We start from the raw sequence: 19,266 nt of genomic DNA, 5'->3' as shown, positions 1-19,266 counted from the left end.
GTCGCAAGAGTTGGACATGACTTAGTGACTAAACAAAAAATTCAGGGGCCACTACAGACCAGGCATTGTGTTGGGTGCAAATGCCTGCCACTGAGGCAGTGAATTATCACAATAAAGTGGAAATGATGCTGCAATAGGAGTAAACTACTGTTCTTCCCCAGGGAAGCATGGAGAAGGGGCAAGCAGCCAAGGGTTGAGGGAGTTAGAGTTGCTGTCAGCCCTTTGTCCTTGGTGGAGGAGCTGCAGTCAGCTCCTGAGAGAGGCTGGGGGAAGGAGAGGAAAGGACCTGGGAGGGGTGAGCAGCCCAGGAGTGATTCACTGTGGTTGAGACCAAGAGTGCTGGGTTTCAGTGTGGTGGGGCCAGGTGGAAAGCGTGCCTTCAAGCACAAGGCTCTTTATATTTTATCTCTAAAGCAAAAAGAAACCAACCTTCAGTCCTGGAGCCACTGCTGCCGATTCAGCTCTTAGTAAGATCCTACCACGTGATTCCTGGATGCAGCTGGAGAAAGCATTTCAATCTCGATTCTAATCTAGACCAGTGGCTCTCTGTCTCTCAACCTTTTTTCATTATCATCTCCCTAAGGAGCATTTTGAGGCATTTTTCCCCCCTAATCATTCTGCTGCCTCCTATGAAACTTTAATATCACAGAAAATATTCATGTGTTTAGGTGCCATGGACATATCTGTGCTTTATACATAAATAATTCTGTGTTTTGAACCAGTTTTCACCTGGGAAGTGATGACTTCAAGTTTCAGGTTTAATAAATGCTTGCCTACTCTTCCCACCCCCTCCTCCCTCCAGCCACCTCTCACTTCCTCTCACTTCTCATGCTCAGTATCCAGCTTGTCATTTATCAAAATCCTATCTGGGGTCCCTCATCACCACCCCAGCACAGGTGTCCTCAAGCGTTTTCCTGCATGCGTGCATGCTCAGTTGCTCAGTTGTGTCTGACACTTTGCTGCCCGTGGATGTAGCCCCTTGGGCCCCTCTGTCCATGGAATTTCTTGGCAAGAATACTGGAGTGGGTTGCCATTTCCTCCTCCAGGGGATTTTCCTCACCCCGGGATCGAACCTGCATCTCCTGCAGGTTCTTTACCAGGTGGATTCTTAACCACTGAGCCATCGGGGAAGCCCTCTCAAGCATTTGGAGCTGGGTAATTCTTTATTGGAAGTGGGAGGCTGTCCTGTGCATTGTAAGATGCCAAGCATCTTCCCTGGCCTCTGCCCTTAGATGCTAACAGCACCCTGCCCCCACCAGTTATGACAACCAAAAATGTCTCCAGATACTGCCAATGTCCCTTGATTGAGAAGCGCTTCTTTAAGGCTTTAGCTCCTGGTTCTTCTGCTCCTTCAAATCAGTGTTTGCAATCACACTACTTTTTTCAGCCCAGGAGAGAGGGCATCCCTGGTCCAGCAGTTTCCAGGAAGGGAAAGACCCTGCCCCTTGCTTTGTCATCCTCTCACCCTACAAGCTACTTCTGTGTCTTTCCTTCATGCAACACTGAACTCTCCAACTCAGACCTCCAGGTCCTGAGTTGATAATCTCGTTACGACTAATCCTGTTTACAGCCACTCTCTTGGCAGAATAGTCTTGCCAGGACCGAGGCTCTTTTCCTTGCCACCTACTGTTGTTGCTGTTCTATTGTTTCTGGGGATGGTGGCCTGGCTGCGTATATGCTTTCATTGATAGAGCCTATCCTGTTTACGAGGAGTCTGCCGAAGGGCCCCATCAAATACTTCCATCCCTTCCTTCAGTAAATGGCTCTCTTTGATCTGTGAGAGGCCAAATAGTGCTTATCAGAAGCGGAGCTTCCTCTTGCTAATGATGGGGACATCCTGTCCCAGAAGACTCCCCAAAATAACACTTTATGAATTTCAGAATATTTTCAGGTTTCTCTTTTTTGTTTTTTCATAAGCGTTTTTTTTTAAATTTATTTTTTGTTTTGTTTTGTTTTGCAGCTTATCTCTTTATGGCAAGTAAAGGAAAGGGTTGATTTGAGTTGCTGAAGTCCAGGATAACACAAAGCTGAGTGGTTTTCTGCAGGTCACCGCCAAACAGGGGGAAAGGACGGGGCTTGTGGTAATATAAATATTTGGAAGCAGGACAAGAGACAAGATTAGGGCTGGCCAGGTGAGATCCCTTTTCATGTTGTCAGTTTACAGCTTCAAGTTATCTAACAAGGTGAGAAAGAGGTCATGGGTATTAGTCATCTGAATACCGAGGTGGTAGGAACTAGCTCAACTATGCGGATGAATGATTAGTGGAGTTTTATAGTTTTCATAGCTTTTAAGAAATTTCTGGGTGAAGGGATTCTCTCTGTGTTGCAGTGGTTCTCAAAGTGTGGGCCCAAGAGCCAGGAACTTGTTAGAAATGTTGATTCTCTGGCTCCATCCCAGATAGTGAATTTGGCACCTCTGGAGGTAGGGCCAGCATCTGCACTACCCAGCCCTCCTGGTGATTTTAATGCAATCTGAGAAACATGTCTCTATCCGTAACCCTCAAAATGCCGAGTACCTAAGAAACACATAGGGACCTGATGAAAATGCAGGTGTCCAGAGCCCCATCCCTAAAGACACAGCTTCACTTGGTCCAGATTGGGCCCTGGAAAGCCTGCCCTGTTAATAAGTATCCCAGGGTGATTTGAATGCAGAGTCCAAGGCCCAAGCTTAGGGAAGCCCTGATCTCTCTTCCCAGGGGCAGTAGAAATTTTCTACAGTGCTCCAATTCTGTTCTGGAAAGACTCCCCTGGGTACTGAGAACGAAGTGGGTATCACAATTCAGCTTCCCTTCCCAGTCATTCCATGAAGCTGACTGCTAGGGTTACCTATTGTGGCAGGTGGTTCTTTTCAGGATTACTCAAAATACTAGAAGGTCAGGCTGGCCCCATCATTTCCTTTCACTCTGCCGTCTAAAGCACTTTGCTAACTCCTATCCTGCGCTGGGCTCACACCACTAGCCTGGAAGGAAAAACTTTGTATCCCATTACTAGTTCCTTGAACCACAATCCAAGACACAGCTTGGTTTTCCCAGGAGTTTTGGTTTGCACAACTGATGCATTCCAGGCATTGTTGAGATGCATTGTTTCTCCTCTTTTCCTCCACCCCCCAGCCTGCCATATGAGTATATATAGCCTCCTGGAGTGGCCATCCTCAAATCCTAACCCTCTCTCAAAGTTGTCTCTCCCACCAGATACCCTGCCTTTCACTGTGCAGAACTGCACTCGCCAAGACCACTATCGGCTCTGAATTCCAGCTCCAAGAGGGAGCTGCGGCTGCTGCTCTGTCTAGGCTTCCAGGTACAGTATTGCTGTGGTTTGGCTCCTGTCTTCCTGGTTTTGTTTCTCTCATCCTTTTTGATGTTTTACCACTTAACTTTTCTGCTGCTTCTGAATGTCAGGTTCTTTTTTTTTCTTCCTTATGTGGTTTACTATGATCTCTTCTTAACAGACTCTTCCTTCAGTTTGGCACCCTAGACATAGGGTCCTCCTTTGTCCCCAGTCACTGCTTGGAACCCCATAATAGCAATGGCTGGGGTCCCCTAGAGCCACTACATACAGCTGTGTAGTTCATGCACTGCAGAGAGACACCCGAAGAAGGCAGCAAGTGTGGACTTAAATCCAGCTCGTGCTCACCAAGATGAGTGCCTGACACTGTGCTGTGGACAGTTGCAAGAAGGTACACTCTTTTGTTTTCTTTCTACATGACAAGTATGTATATACGTATATCTCTCTCTCTATGAACACATAGTTCCATTAGATTATCAGCTGAGACTAGGTTAATGTGTTTTATTGTCATCTCAGTATTTACGTGAAAATGAAGACTTTGAGAGTGCTTGAAAATATTTTATGAGAAATAGTTAACTCATAAGTTTTATTTCTTAGGGTAGTTTTAGGTTTACAGAAAAACTGAACAGAAAGTACAGGGCGTTCCAGCATGTTCCCACCCACCGCCTCCCACCCCACCTCCTCCCATTTCCTCTATTATTAACATCTTGCACTAGTTGGGGTACATCTGTTATGATGGATGAGCCCATATTAATCCATTATTATGAACTGAAGTCCATAGTTTACATTAGGTCTCCCTCTTTGTAGTTGTACAAGTTTTGGCAAGTATACAATGTCTTGTAGTCACCACATTTGTATCACACAAAAGAGTTTCACTGCTCTAAAAACCCCCTCTGTTTCACTTCTCATAACTCCCTCCCTTGCTTCCCTTCCCCAGGCCCTAGAAACCATTGATCTTTTTACTATTCCATAGTTTGGTTGAAGGTATACTTTTCTTTGTTCAAAGGAATATCTACCAGCTAAAACCACAAGGTTGCTTCTGCCCAGAGACATACCATTTAAAAAAAAAATTAGTCAATGCCTTGAATCAAAGAGGAAATCTAGTTTAAGTTCTTTCTCAGGATCCCTTCAGTGTATACCATTTCCCTAATTTTTTCTTATCTAGTACCACTTTTTTGAATTACTTTACGGTCCCCTTTCTCCACTTATCCATCCCTCCCCTTCTACGATGCATCTTCTGTGTCAGTATTGTCCCAAAGACCCTTCGGCAGTGATGAAAATGCTCTACATCTCTGCCACCCAATACAGTAGCCACTAGTTTCATGTTACTTATTGAGCACTTGGAATGTGGCTAGTGCAATGGAGGAACTGAATTTTTTCATTCTATTTAATGTTAATAATTTCAACTTAAATAGCCCATGTGGCCAATAGCTACTATACTGGACAGCACAGATTGAAGATCTTGCATCAGCCAGATCACCCATCCTGATAGCATTCAGAATATCCCCTCCTTCATACCTGAATCCTCCCTGTCCTCTTGAATCCTCCCTGACAAATTAGAAAAGTAACTGAATTCTGCCTGACCCCGTTCATCACTAAAATACACAGCTCTCACATCAGTCACATTTATCACCAGCAAATATATTCTTTTCTTACCCAGAACATTAAGATGTCTTATAAAATGTACTTAATGTATGAGGCTCTGCCATGTTCCTTGTCTATGCCTTTTTATGTCTCTTTCTGTTAAATGTTTTCTGTTCAAGACTCCATACCCCTAGAAAACAGAGTAGAATTACATAACTCATGCTTTAGTTGGCAGTCACTATAAGCCATTGTAAGTGGGTTAATTACTTGCCATTTAGAAGACTGTCACACAACTTTTGAAGGGTTGAAAGAGGAGGAAGAGAAGAAATAATAACATCAAAGGAAATGAAGGGAATTAAGAGTTTCATCTCAGGACTCAGCATGGTGTGAGTCAGGAGTTGTGGCTAGGGGTTCTCAGGAGGCTGGCTTTCTGTGCCACCAGCAGGCCCATGACCTTGTTCATACTGGAGGCTCAGCTTTCTCCTTCATAGAATGAAGGGTCTGGACCAGAGGCTCTGGTTTGACCTGCCTCCCACATTAAAATGCTTCTTGGGTCAAAAGTAGCCTGGGAATGACTAGGGCACTGGAAATAGGCTGTGATCACATGGAATATTTCACACAATCCCAACCCACTACCCACTTCCCCAGCTAGCAGTGTCGATGATGAACACGTTAACTTTGTTAAGGACAAGACTGAAACAATATTTTAAGAACCAACGGAACCCAGTTCGGAGTGAGTCATTGGTCCTGACTCTAGTGGCTCAACTGACCACAAAAGTTTGTGAACAGTCTATATGGTGTCCTTAAAACATCTGCACAGACCTTTTATTTCCAGTGCTTTGGACAGAGATAAACACAGTCTTTCATCCAAAGCCTACATTCCACAAAACAGATGAAAAGTTGCAGTATAAGCGTGGCCTCCCTGGCTGAGTCTGCCTTGCCTGTATGCCCATGTGAGTGGTCAGTTAAATGCCTAGTCTCTGTTATATAAGCAGTAGGAAGTCTCTGCAGTTAAAAATAGGGTTAGTTGTGCTAAAGTAAAACTCATGTTCTGGAACTCTTAGTGTGCATGTAATTACCATTTAGGATTCCAAGTTAAATGATTTGCTGATGGCCACTAAATGTGACATACCCCCGAGTAAAATAATTGATTCATAACTTGGGAGAGTTTGAGTCAATTGTCCTCAGCCAAGTGCTCAAGTGTATTTTCTTTCCTTAAACCTTGCTTCTGCGGTGAAGAATAGGAATAGCAGTGTCGTGATGACTACGGGAGACCAGGGCATAGCACTGTATAAACCCTTCAGAGGCTTCAGGGCCATTGCAGTGACCCATTTGTTTATATCATCACTTGCCTACTGTCTCTCCCTGCTAAAATGTAAGTTCCAAGAGAGCAGGGATTGTATCGGCTTTGCTCAGAGTCTGGCATGGAGGAAGGAGTCAACACAAATCTTTTGAATGAAACGTGTAATTCATCTAGAGTCCCTGGAGTCAGCTCCCTGGGCTTGGCTCCTGTGTTCTTGGACAAGTAGCTTTCCTACCTGTGTCTTTATTTCTTCTTCTTTAAAGGAAGATAGTGATGGTATCTACTTGATTGAGTAATTGTGGGAATTAAGTGAGATGATGTATGCAAAGATTTTAGAACAGTGTCTGGTACATAAGACCCGATAAATGTTAATAATTTTTAATGATGAGGATAGTTGATGTGTAATAAGTACTTCATAAATGCCATTTCTTCTTCCTATTTGCTATCATTATTGAAATGTTTTTCCCCTTTGAAGTAGTTATATGCAGGTCCCCAGTTACGTGTATTACCATAATAGGATGGCTGCTTCCCTTTTGTATGCTATGCCTGGCACAAGGGTGGAGACATCATGTCAAAGAAACACCAAAATGCTGTTCACAATGATACCTGGGTCTTTAGGGTCCAAGGAGAAGTTACAAAATATTTTCCCACCTCCCTACATTACATCATCCCTCTCTCACCTGCTATACCCTCCTCTCATCTCTATTTGACCAATGGTCCCAGAAAGTCCCCAGTTTGCAAATCAACCTCCCCTACAGAATCTGTCTCTACCCATCAGAGTTGAAAGATCCTTTTTAGCAATTTGTTCTCTCATGGAAATAATTTATTGCCAGAAGGTAAGCAATAAAAGTCTATATCTTTATACTTAGGACAGAAAGGGAAAATAAACAACAATATTTGAAACTAATTCTAGATCTTGCCTTTACTAAGTCACTTGGTAAAGTCACTTAATCATCTAGAAGATAAGTTACTGGATGGAATGGGTCTCAGAATAATATCAGATGGTACTAATCAATATGTGATCCACCTCTGGGGCTTTTGAAAATTAAATGAGAAAAACATGCCAAAGACCTAGCTCTAATTAAGAGAAGAGAGTTTCTGAATTGTGAAAAGAACAAATTTTACCACCCCCACCATAGTCATTCTGAGTTTCCAGTTGATCTGGAAGATTAAGCTAAGGGCTTTTTCCTTTCCCTAGGGACCCCGTTTTTAAATGGGGCTACATCCTGCTGAGGACAAAGGAGGGGCGGGGAAAGACACAAGCACACGCTTTCTGTTTTGCCTTCTGACCTCTTTTCCAATTCGTAAGTAAAATTTGAATCATGCTGTAATTTCATTCCGATATTTTCTACATAGTATTCTTTCATCGAATAAGGCAATCAGATCTTATCCTTACCCTCTCCCCTAATTGGCTAGATTTAATGACACCAGTTTTATTTTTATAGCATTTCAAGAACAAGCTTTTTCCCATACAATGTGGGATTCAATTTCACTTATTTGAGAACTGACTGTTGTTAAAAATCTAACTATTTTTAATAGGCAAAATCATTTTGATTCATTTTATTCTTTTTTATGATTAAGGAGCATGGAATTTAAGATTTGTAATTCTTTGAAGTATAACACTATGCATTACTAGTTCAGGTTTAAACATGATCTAGCAAGATCAGTAGTTACTTGTAAAAAAGTGGGGAAGGGGTTAGCTCAACACTTTAAGAAGGCAGTATTTAAAGAACGTAATTGTGATAAATGACAGTAGTGTCTAGATCTCCTCAATTTAAATTGATACTAAGAAATATGTGCATAATCTGATCCATTTAATTCTGAAAGATAGAGTATATAAAAACATTGCTAACCTATAGACAAATGGTTTAGACTGGGTAATAATCTGGAAAACAAAGTGAAAAGCTTGGAGCATTTTATAAAATTTGCCGAAGCAAATCTAATTCTAAAGAAAAACATTCATGCATGTTCCCCAGTTCAGGTCTTAATATACCTTTTATCCTATTAGAAGCCATTCCTTTCTTGCACTTTGAAAGACAAAATCTGAGAGGTGCTTGATTAATCCTCAGGGATCTAAGGCCTTTTTAAAAAGGTACTCAAAGACCTAAGCAAATATTGCCTCTGAATTTTATATTTTATTCCTTATTTGTCTGAGCAAAATCATATGTCCTACTCACAATTCTAAGTGGATACAACTTCTATCCTAAAAGAAAAAAAAATTGGAAAGTTAAAAATGTACTTTGGGATTTAGCGAGAATTGAAAATCCAATTTTTTTTCTATGAAGTAATGACTTTTATGGGGCTTTATAACGATAAGTTTGGTTAAAATTACTTAAAGCCAAGGGGACTAATTGGAGAGTCTCATATCATGCTTTGGCTTTCCTAGTGGCTCAAATGGTAAAGAATCTGCCTACAGTACAAGGGTTCCATCCCTGGGTGGGGAAGATCTCCTGGAGAAGGGTATGGTTACCCACTCCAGTATTCTAGCCTGGAGAATCCCAGGGAGAATCCTGTAGAACCTGGCGGGCTACAGTCCATGGGGTCACAGAGAGTTGAACAAGACTTACCAACTGAGCATGCATGCACCCTGCCTAGCAGAGAGCTGGTAAAGTTAGAAGATGGTAGAGAATGGTGGGTAAAGAGCAAATGCTGGGAATCCAGCCCACTGAGATCAAATGCTAGCTTTGGAATGACTTTGGACAAAGGTGGGAATTTCTCTGAATCTGCATTTAAATCTGATTATTCTTCTCCCTACTCACCCCACCGTCTTTACCCCCCCCCCCCCCCCCCCCACACACACACACACATTCACACTCACACAAAACTGTGACAATTACCACTCTAGATGGCTTCACCTTGCCTTTAGGATGAAGTCCCAAGCGTGGCCCCACACAGTAGTGTCCCTCTCACATGTCTCCCTGGTTCTCTTAGCTCCCCCAACAGTGCCCTTTTTCAGTCCCCCAAACTGCTCTCTGGCCCTTTCTTGACCCCATGTTATCCTACCATGTCTTGTCTCATCTGCCTGGAAGTATTTCATCCCCAGTGCCAGTACCTCTTCTCCCATTTATAGTGACTAACCCTGAATGTCTAGGTTTAAACATCATTTTCTCAGTAAGATTTTACCTCCTGTCCCCCTCGAAGTTAGGGCTTGTCATTATGCTCCCTAGTTTCCCTTTTTCTTCCCTCTTGTTGAACTGGGATATCTCTTCCCCCAGCCCTCCATTAGACTGCATGAGACATATGTGTATATGCAGAAAGTGGTGCCCAGTGTGGAGTGGGGAGCGGCAGGTTTGCCTTTTTCTCTACTGCAGTCCCAGAGTCCAGCCCAGAGGCTGCTTGTAACACGCATTGACTGGACGCATGAAGGACTTTGTATCGGGAGACTGAGATCTCCTCCCAGATGTGTGAGGGCCAGATGTCTGCACAGAGTTCAGAACCTCTCTCAGCACCTGGTAAATATCTCAGCCAATGGTGGCTATTATCATTAATAGAAATGTTTAAGTGATGAATTTGTTTCATTTCTAAATTCTTCGGTGGGCACCTCTCCAGTTGGGAGAGTTAAAAGTAGATTAGCAAGTTGCCCATTTCTATTCATTCTTTTCAATACTATTGCAGAGTTTTGGAGCAGAACAAGATGAAGTAATGTGCCAAACCAAAATTGGAGCCAGGATAGAAAATGGCTTTGATGTGATGGATCGAGTGTAATTGTATGTTTGCATGGGCCTGGCTGTATTCCAGGTGCACACATCCATTACCCAGTCCATCAACCAGATGTTACCAGTTTTTTTTTTAATAAAAAAAAATACAGAAATATGATCTATGCCTATAGAAACCTACATGTTAGCACTTGGGAAATGATGGCAATGAATATCATATAAAAACATAATTTGCAAAAGATAATTATAGAATCCACATGAAAGTCTTATACCTGAATCTTAAACTTGAGTAATAAAAAGTTAAAATTGTACCTCCCACTGGAATTTAAAGATAGAGTATTCCGAATAGAGATGCGATTAGGTAAAATTTGATGGGATAAATCCATATCTCCTTTTATTTAAAATTCTAAATAAGTGTAAGACTTCTATTATTTTCAATCAACTAAGCCTCTTAAGTTACAAACTCTGCTGAAATCTAACAGGGCAGGATAGATGCTAATGATTCTTAGTACTGGAAGAAACTTTATGATTCAAAGCAACGAAGTCATAATATTGGTACATCATATATCAGGACTGATATTTTAAAATGGGAACTTTTAATTCCATCTTCTATGACTGATCTGGGGTTTCCCAGGTGGCTCAGTAGTAAAGAATCCACCTGCCCATGCAGGAGATGCAGGAGATGTGGGTTCACTTCCTGGGTCAGAAAGATTCCCTGGAGGAAATGGCAACCTACTCCAGTATTATTGTCTGGAAAATTCCATGGACAGAGAAGCCTGATGGGCCTCAGTCCATAGCATTGCAAAGAGTTAGATACCACTGAGCAACCAGGCACGAGCAAGATGACTGGTCCAAAATTTCATGAGGATGTTGCAGGGGAAATGAAGGGACGTTTGGAAATGGGGAGAAAAATCTGACTAGCTTCTACCTCTTCTAAACTGTTATCTCTCTCCTGCTAGTAGCCTGAGACTAGTAGCCTTTCCTCTGAGAATCCCTAATTGAGCTTCTGTTAATAGACTTGGTATACCAAGTTAGGGATATGTTTGACTGCAAGTAACAGAAAACCCAAACCATAGTAGCTTCAATGAACAGGGGATTCACTCATTACAAAAATCCAGAGTTAAGTGATTGCTGGAGTTGTGTATAGTTCATAATGCCATGAGGGACCCAGGTCATTCTATCTTTCAGCTCTGTTATCCTTAGAGCCTTATGTTTCAAGATGTTCCAAGATGTTTGCTGTAGTTGACATCATATGTGCTGTGAAAGCAGGAAGAGAATGTTATCTCTGTCTCCTTCTAACAGGAAGGCAAAGGCTTTATCAGAACTCCCAGGCAAACATCTCCTTGTGTTTTATTGGCTGGAAAAGAGAATATTTAGCTGGACAAGTGTTAAGTGAGGAAAAAGAGGGAAATGGATGTTGCATAAGCAACTGACCATGATACTCCCCTTGGTTTGGCCTTCATACTATCCTGGTTCCTGATGGGAGTTAGGAGAAGGGATTAATTGGCCTATGTGATCTGTCCTTCTCTCTTGGTAGGGAGTGGGTGAATGAGTGAAGATTTGACAGGCCATTTCAGGGGGCTTCCAAATCTGAGCTAGCTAGCAAAGGAAATCACTAATAATATTTTGCTCTTAACTTAGACTTCAAAAATCATAATGTTTCGATTAAGGTAGATAACAATTCTGAGTTGAACTAGATGCTTTCCTGTCTGGAAAAGGAGGAAGTAACTATTTGCAGTGGTTCCTAGGTGTCGCTATGGCTGTGTGCTCCTGTACTCTAGAAATAGCTGGGCCTTCCTGATGTCCAGGCTGGCATCTCTTGCCAAGTCGGAAAGAGATCTGCAAACTCCCATTCCATTCCGTCTGCGGAAGACACCACAGCATTTCTTCTTCCGACCCTAATGGGAAGCACATGGAGATCACTGAACATTGGGAGCCTTTCTTTGCTCAAATTATGTTTTTTGAGCAAGGGGTATGATAAAGTAACCTCTAAACATGACCCTGGCAAAAGTCAGTAGCCTTGCTTATTCTGGCCACGTTCCTGGTGCAATCCAGGGTTCTGGGAAGATTTACTTTAATTACAACTTCTTTCGCCCTTTTTCTCTCCCTCTTATACTCATGATCTCTTACATAACATGTGTTAGAGTTACCAAAACTGAAAATTTCATTCTTGAGCTAAATTAGATAAACGTAATTTGCACTTGGCTTCTTTTCTTTCAAGAGATCTGGCCAAATTAGTATGTCATACTGTTTTTCTAAGGCACACATAACTTAAATTCTCTTTCTTTCTTTAGTTTTTATATCTCAGTAAAAATTTCATTTTTGTTTTCAGTGGCAAGGATAATAAAGAAGCATTGTATCTTCTAAATTTTCTTTAGCCATACAAGGTCTTATGAAGGATAATTTTTATAGGCTTTTTTCTTAGTCTACTAAAATTCTCATGAGAATTAGTTCATTTCCAATAAGTTTTGCACAGAGCTTATATATAAAAGTTAAAGTTCATATAAATTAAATCAAAACATAAACACGGCATTCTTCATGAATCATGAAAATCACATATTAAAAGCTCAGGTCAAAATCTCCTTTCAATTGTACTGTATTATTTAGCACAAAATGTGTAAGCTGTAAGTTTGCCTTTGGTTCAACAGGACCTCAAGGTACCAAATATTAATTGAGCACCTTATGTGTGTTCAAAGGCACTTGGCTCTGATTAAGAGATGAATCTTACACCACTAACACTTACTCTCAGAAAACTCTTATTCCATTAAGAGGAAACAGATACAAACAATTACAATGTGATGTGATAAAACATGATGATAAAAAGATATAGAGGGACAAGACAACCCTATTGGACGACATGTAAAGAGAGGACTGATGTTGAAGCTGAAACTCCAATACTTTGGCCACTTGATGTGAAGGGCTGACTCATTTGAAAAGACCCTGATCCTGGGAAGGATTGGGGGCAGGAGGAGAAGGGGACAACAGAGGATGAGATGGTTGGATGACATCACCAACTCAATGAACATGAGTTTGGGTAAACTCTGGGAGTTGATGATGGACAGGGAGGCCTGGCGTGCTGCGGTTCATGGGGTCGCAAAGAGTCGGACACGACTGAGCGACTGAACTGAACTGAACTGAAAGAGAGGGCATTGGAGACAGTGTAGAAGGAAGGTGATGCTTAATGAAAATGCATCCTTCATCAATTAAGTCATGCTTGATTGGAGGGGGATATTCTGGGCAGAGAGAAACCAAGAAGGAGTTTGTAATAAAAGTGCAGGTAAGGAGTGACGAGGGCTTCCCAGGTGGCTCAGTGGTAAAGAACCTGCCTGTCAATGCAGGAGACATATGAGATGCCAGTTCAGTCCCTGGGCTGGGAAGATCCCCTGGAAGGGGAAATGACAACCCACTACAGTATTCTTGCTTGGAGACTCCCATAGACAGAGGAGCCTGATGGGCTACAGTCCATAGGGTTGCAAAGAATCAGACATGACTGAAGCAGCTTAGCATGCATGTGTGCAAGGAGTGATAAGAACCTAAACTAAGACGGTGCCAGAGGAGAGAGATGACAGAGAATGAGCCTGCAATACTTAGGAGGTAAAACTGAATACTTTGTCAATTTGATTTAGTATCTTCCCAAAAAGCTGCTGAAGATAAGACTTCTTGATAGTTCATCAAGACAATTTTACTGGTACAGTCTTTTTAGTAGATAACTGGATTTGAAACAAAGTTTTAACAAACTATATAGGCACAGTCTGCTTTCGTTTGAATATTTCATGTATATAAATTCCCAAGGCTACATGCACAGATAGTATATTTCCAAAGCATTTTGTCTTGGTACATAGCCATGGACTAAGGGCAAAATAAGAAAATGACATAATACTTGGTGGACATGGAGGGAAAAAGGCACCTGCGTTTTTCACTGGTCTTTAAGTCTCCTTTCTGCCTGCATAAAGGAGTTACTTAGTTACTTGGCCACCTCCTACTGCGTATTAGCAGAAAAGCTTAACCAACCTTGCCTATAAATGGCCAAGAAACAAACTGCCTCATTCATTCATTCTGTTGACATGTTCTGAGTCCTAGAATGCTTAGAGCCAGGGATAGAGAAATTGAGAAGTTGTAGCCTTTGCCCATGAGAGAAAAGGGGATGTAAACACATACTTTTAATAACAGCTTGACAAGCACTTTATTAAAAATGGGGCTGGAGCCCTGAGAGAATGATGAGAAATGAACTAACTGTCTGGTGCCAACAGAAAAATTCCACAAGGGAAGTGATAACAAGGCTTAGAAGATTTTGAAAAATGGGTAAAGCAAGGACATGTGAGGGTGTTTCAAATATAGGGAATGATGGGAGACTATATTATTGCTTCTAATTGCTAGTTTCTTCTTCCTAATATAGGGAGAGATATGTAGGGACAGGAGAGGTTGTATCTTCCCACCCTAATTAAAGTCAGGCTTAGCCGAGTTACTTACCTTGGCCAATAAAATCTGCATAGAAGTGTTTTGTGCCATTTCTGAACAAAACCTTTAAGATCTGTCATAACATTCCAAGGTAACTCTTTCCCCTCTGCCACATGAAAAACCATTTTCAGAAAGGGACTGCTTATTCAGTGTAGATCTCAGAGTAAAGGAGACTTCTGGAGTAGAGTTGAAGCTATCCTGCAGACAGCCTATAACTTAAGTAAGAAGTAAATTTATGTTGTTGAAAACCATTGAGACCTGGGGATGGTCGTTAAGGCAGCACAACTTAGGAAAGCTGACAAACGTGGAAGTAGTATGTACAAAGGTGCAGAAGTATCAGTGGATATAGAGTGTTTGAGAAATGGTGAGAAATTTAGTGCAGAGCTGGTATTTAAAGCCTCATGTGGCCAGAAATAAACCCAAAAGGGCAGTTAGGAAGAGATTTTTGAAGGGTCTTACATGTCCTGCTAGGAAAGTTAACTTTATTCTTTAAATGATAGAAAGTCAGTAGAAGATAAGGAGTGACATGATAAGATTTATCTCTTAGGAAGGTGATTCTAATGAGAATGGAAAAACACTAGTACCAGTGAAATGAGCTAAGATGTTATGATACCAGTAACTAACACTCAATGTGCATTTATTATGTGTTAGACATTTCGTATATATTTACCAAAGTAATCCTCACAACAGCCCCATTTAGTGACTAGAAGGATCCTTATGCTTCCCAATGGCACAGTGGTAAAGAATCTGCCTGTCAATGCAGGAGATGCAGGTTTGATCCTGAGTTGGGAAGATCCCTTGGAGTAAGAAATGGCAACTGATCTAGGCAACTGATCTTGCCTTGAAAATTCCATGGAGAGAAGAGCCTAGCGAGATACAGATCATGAGGTCACAAAGAGTTGGACGTGACTGAGCAGCTGAGCACAGCATGACGTAATGATCCTTTTTTGTAGAAGAGGAAACTCAGGCACAGGGAGGTTAAATAACTTGGCTTCATCAGTCTATAAGAAGTGGTTAGAGTCAGAATTCCATCCCAAGCTGTCTGGCTGCCAGAACCCATACTTCTCACCACGATACCACTCTCAGTATCCAGGCAGATGATTCGGCATCTGAATCAAGACAGTACATGGAGATAGAGAGGAAGTCTTAAGTCTCTCATACTTCTGATATTGCACTGAATACAGGCATGAGTTGGAGTCTTGGGTAGAAGAAATGGAGGGGCCAGAGATAATGTCCCATTTTTAATCAGGAGACTAAATGAGTAGTGAAACAATGAATGGGAAACAGAATATTAGAACAAGCTTGGGAGGAAAATGAAGAGTTTTGTTTGGGATACATTCACTTTGAGGCAGATATGCAGCACCACGTGGAGACCATCTCTCGGCAATTAGAATATGATACCAAAGCTCAGGGAGGGAGGTATCTCCAGTCGTTCAGATGGCAAAGAGCCTGCCTGCCAATGCAGGAGACCCAGGTTCAATCCCTGGGTCAGAAAGATCCTCTAGAGGAGGAAATGGCAGCCCACTCCAGTATTCTTGCCTGGAGAATTACATGGACACAGGAGCCTGGTGGGTGTAGTCCATGGGGTCGCAAAGAATCAGACATGACTGAGCAACTAACACACACACGTACACACACACACACTAAACCTCAGGAGCAAGCTGGAGATAGAGCCAGGTGGGGCCCATGCCTCGAAAGTGGACTCATTCACGTTGGCAGGCATATTCAGAGTGAGCTGAGAAAAGGCCAAGGGACTAATCAGAAGAACTCCATTATGTGATGACTAGATCAGGAAGAGGAGCTAGGGAAAGACTGAGAGGCAGTGATAAAGCAGGGGAAAGCATCAGAGAACACAGCATGGGTTTTCAAAAATGGTGTTCACCACCAGTGACTAAACCGTGGAAAAACTGGGCAATGCCCACAACCACCTCTGTTTGTGCCATGCTCTAGCCACACAGTAACTTGAGAAACAACACCCTCCACTTACACAGCAGCAAAAACATTGTACATCACCAGCATCCCAGCAGGGATACAAGGATGTGTTGGGTGGAGGTAGAGAAAAAGTAGGAAATGACCTCCCCCATCATGATGCTGATAGATTTGAGTACTTTCATGTTTATTTGTAAGTACAGAACTGCAGATCAGCTTGTAAAATGACAAGTTCCCATAAATGGGGGGGAAAAGTGCACTGCTTCAATTTACAGGAATTGCCTAATCCCAAACATGGAAATGAGGAAGATTTTAAAATAAAATCTTTTCTGGAATACTCTCATCATACCTGGAAGAACTGGTTTATTAGATTTACTTCTTAAGTGCTCTCTAATAATGCTACTAAATTTCAACAGACTTTAACTAGTTAGAATAACAAGAGAGATATTTGCATAGAATTCCCCAGGCTTTTTTGATGACTTAGTAGAATAGCAGAATTTTTTTTAAAAACATGAATAGCTTGAGGCTACACAAAATTTATTATGCAATATTCTACTAGGAACATCCCACATGCCTGCTTTGTAGTCATAGAAGAAGAAAATATTATTTTGTCTACAGCACAAATGATGTCTTTGTCAATGTCAAATTGTTGACATGTGTTGAGATGGTGTTTGAAAACACCATGGAAACAAAGCTTGGAAACTTGGGGTTAATAATATTAGTAGTTTTCTATTGCAGGACTTCTGAGAGCCTTTAATATGCTGGGTTACATTGTGCAGCTCCAGAAGTGGCTAGAGTAATCAGCAGTCCCCAAACTTATCTTACCATAGGCTCCCCCATGTTTTTCAAGAGCACATAACCTTCTTGGTCGAATGTCCTATGCAGTAGATTACATTTCCATTCAAAATGTTTGCTGCTCTTCCCTTTAGTATCCTCTTCTATAGGATTATCCTTCCCTACTCCACTGAACACAAGAACAGTGTGACCTGCTTTGGTCAATGGAATATGGCTACAAGTAACATGTATCACTTCTGAGCAAAGACTTTAAGAGCCAGTCTGAGGTCCCCCTATTCCCTTTACCCTCCAATACAGGACCAGCTATGTCCCAGAGAAAAATTGTTCCAATAGCCCTGAGTTCTGGAGTGTTCTGTGATGGATATGTAAATGCATAAAAAGTCAACATTTGATGTTGTAAGCCGTTAATATTTTAGGCCACTTGTTACCACAGAGATTCTCAGAAATGACAGAATGATCTCTGTTTGTTTACAAGGCAAACCATTCAATATCACGGTAATCCAAGTCTATGCCCTGACCAGTAACACTGAAGAAGCTAAAATTGAATGGTTCTATGAAGACCTACAAGTCCTTTTAGAACTAACACCCAGAAAAGATGTCTTCTTCATTTTGGGGACTGGAATGCAAAAGTAGGCAGTCAAGAAACGCCTGGAGTATCAGGCAAATTTGGCCTTGGAGTACAGAATGAAGCAGGGCAAAGGCTAATAGAGTTTTGCCACGAGAACACACTGGTCACAGTACACACCCTCTTCCAACAACACAAGAGAAAACTCTACACATGGACATCACCAGATGGCCAACACTGAAATCAGATTGATTACATTCTTTGGAGCCAAAGATGGAGAAACTCTATACAGCCAGCAAAAACAAAACCAGGAGCTGACTGTGGCTCATTGATTATATTCTTTGCAGCCAAAGATGGAGAAGCTCTATACAGTCAGCAAAAACAAGACCTGGAGCTGACTGTGGCTCAGATCATGAATTCCTTATTGCCAAATTCAGACTTAAATTGAAGAAAGTAGGGAAAACCACTAGACCATTCAGGTATGACCTAAATCAAATCCCTTCTGATTATACAGTGGAAGAGAGAAATAGATTTAAGGGACTAGATGTGATAGACAGAGTGCCTGATGAACTATGGACAGAGGTTCGTGACATTGTACAGGAGACCATCCCCAAGAAGCAAGACTATCCCCAAGAAAAAGAAATGCAAAAAAGCAAAATGACTGTCTGAGGAGGCCTTACAAATAGCTGTGAAAAGAAGAGAAGCAAAAAGCAAAGGGGAAAAGGAAAGATATACCATTTGAATGTGGAGTTCCAAAGAATAGTAAGGAGAGATAAGAAAGCCTTCCTCAGCAATCAATGCAAAGAAATAGAGGAAACTAATAGAATGGGAAAAACTAGAGATCTCTTCAAGAAAATTAAAGCAGAAGATATTAGGAAGAGGTGGCAAGAATACACAGAAGAATTATATGAAAAAGATCTTCACGAACCAGATAATCACGATGGTGTGATCACTCACCTAGAGCCAGACATCCTGGAATGTGAAGTCCTTAGGAAGTGGAGTGGAGTCCTTAGGAATGTGAAGTGGGCCTTAGGAAGTATCACTATGAACAAAGCTAGTGGAGGTGATGGAATTCCAGTTGAGCTATTTCAAATCCTAAAAGATGATGCTGTGAAAGTGCTGCACTCAATATGTTAGCAAATTTGGAAAACTCAGCAGTGGCCACAGGACTGGAAAAGGTCAGTTTTCATTCCAATCCCAAAGAAAGGCAATGCCAAAGAATGCTCAAACTACCACACAATTGCACTCATCTCACACACTAGTAAAGTAATGCTCAAAACTCTCCAAACCAGGTTTCAGCAATATGTGAACCGTGAACTTCCAGATGTTCAAGCTGGTTTTAGAAAAGGCAGAGGAACCAGATATCAAATTGCCAACATCTGAAAGATCATCGAAAAAGCAAGAGAGTTTCAGTAAAACATCTATTTCTGCTTTATTGACTTTGCCAAAGCCTTTGACTGTGTGGATCACAATAAACTGTGGAAAATTCTGAAAGAGATGGGCATACCAGACCACCTGACCTGCCTCTTGATAAACCTGTATGCAGGTCAGGAAGCAACAGTTAGAAGTGGACATGGAACAACAGACTGTCCAAATAGGAAAAGGAGTAGGTCAAGGCCGTATATTGTCACTATGCTTATTTAACTTATATGCAGAGTACATCATGAGAAACACTGGGCTGGAAGAAACAC

At 41.6% G+C, this 19,266-nt stretch overlaps 1 protein-coding gene across 2 annotated transcripts in view; it reads left to right on the top strand.

Annotated features, from left to right (window-relative positions):
- Positions 1 to 3,163: 3,163 nt before the first annotated feature.
- Positions 3,164 to 19,266, top strand: part of LIFR (LIF receptor subunit alpha) — a 117,470-nt gene continuing 101,367 nt past the window's right edge. Inside the window, exons 1-3 of one of the 2 annotated variants that reach the window (XM_070476601.1) lie at positions 3,164 to 3,297; positions 3,449 to 3,676; positions 7,371 to 7,476. The gene's annotated coding sequence lies outside the window, so the exon portion shown is untranslated. The remainder of the gene's footprint in view (positions 3,298 to 3,448; positions 3,677 to 7,370; positions 7,477 to 19,266) is intronic. The other variant, XM_070476602.1, reaches the window with a different exon arrangement.

This window comes from Odocoileus virginianus, chromosome 14 (genome assembly GCF_023699985.2).
Source record: "Odocoileus virginianus isolate 20LAN1187 ecotype Illinois chromosome 14, Ovbor_1.2, whole genome shotgun sequence".
Taxonomy (NCBI): Eukaryota; Metazoa; Chordata; class Mammalia; order Artiodactyla; family Cervidae; genus Odocoileus; species Odocoileus virginianus.
Note: the sequence above shows the minus strand (reverse complement) of the source record. Positions and strands in the feature narration are given on the sequence as shown.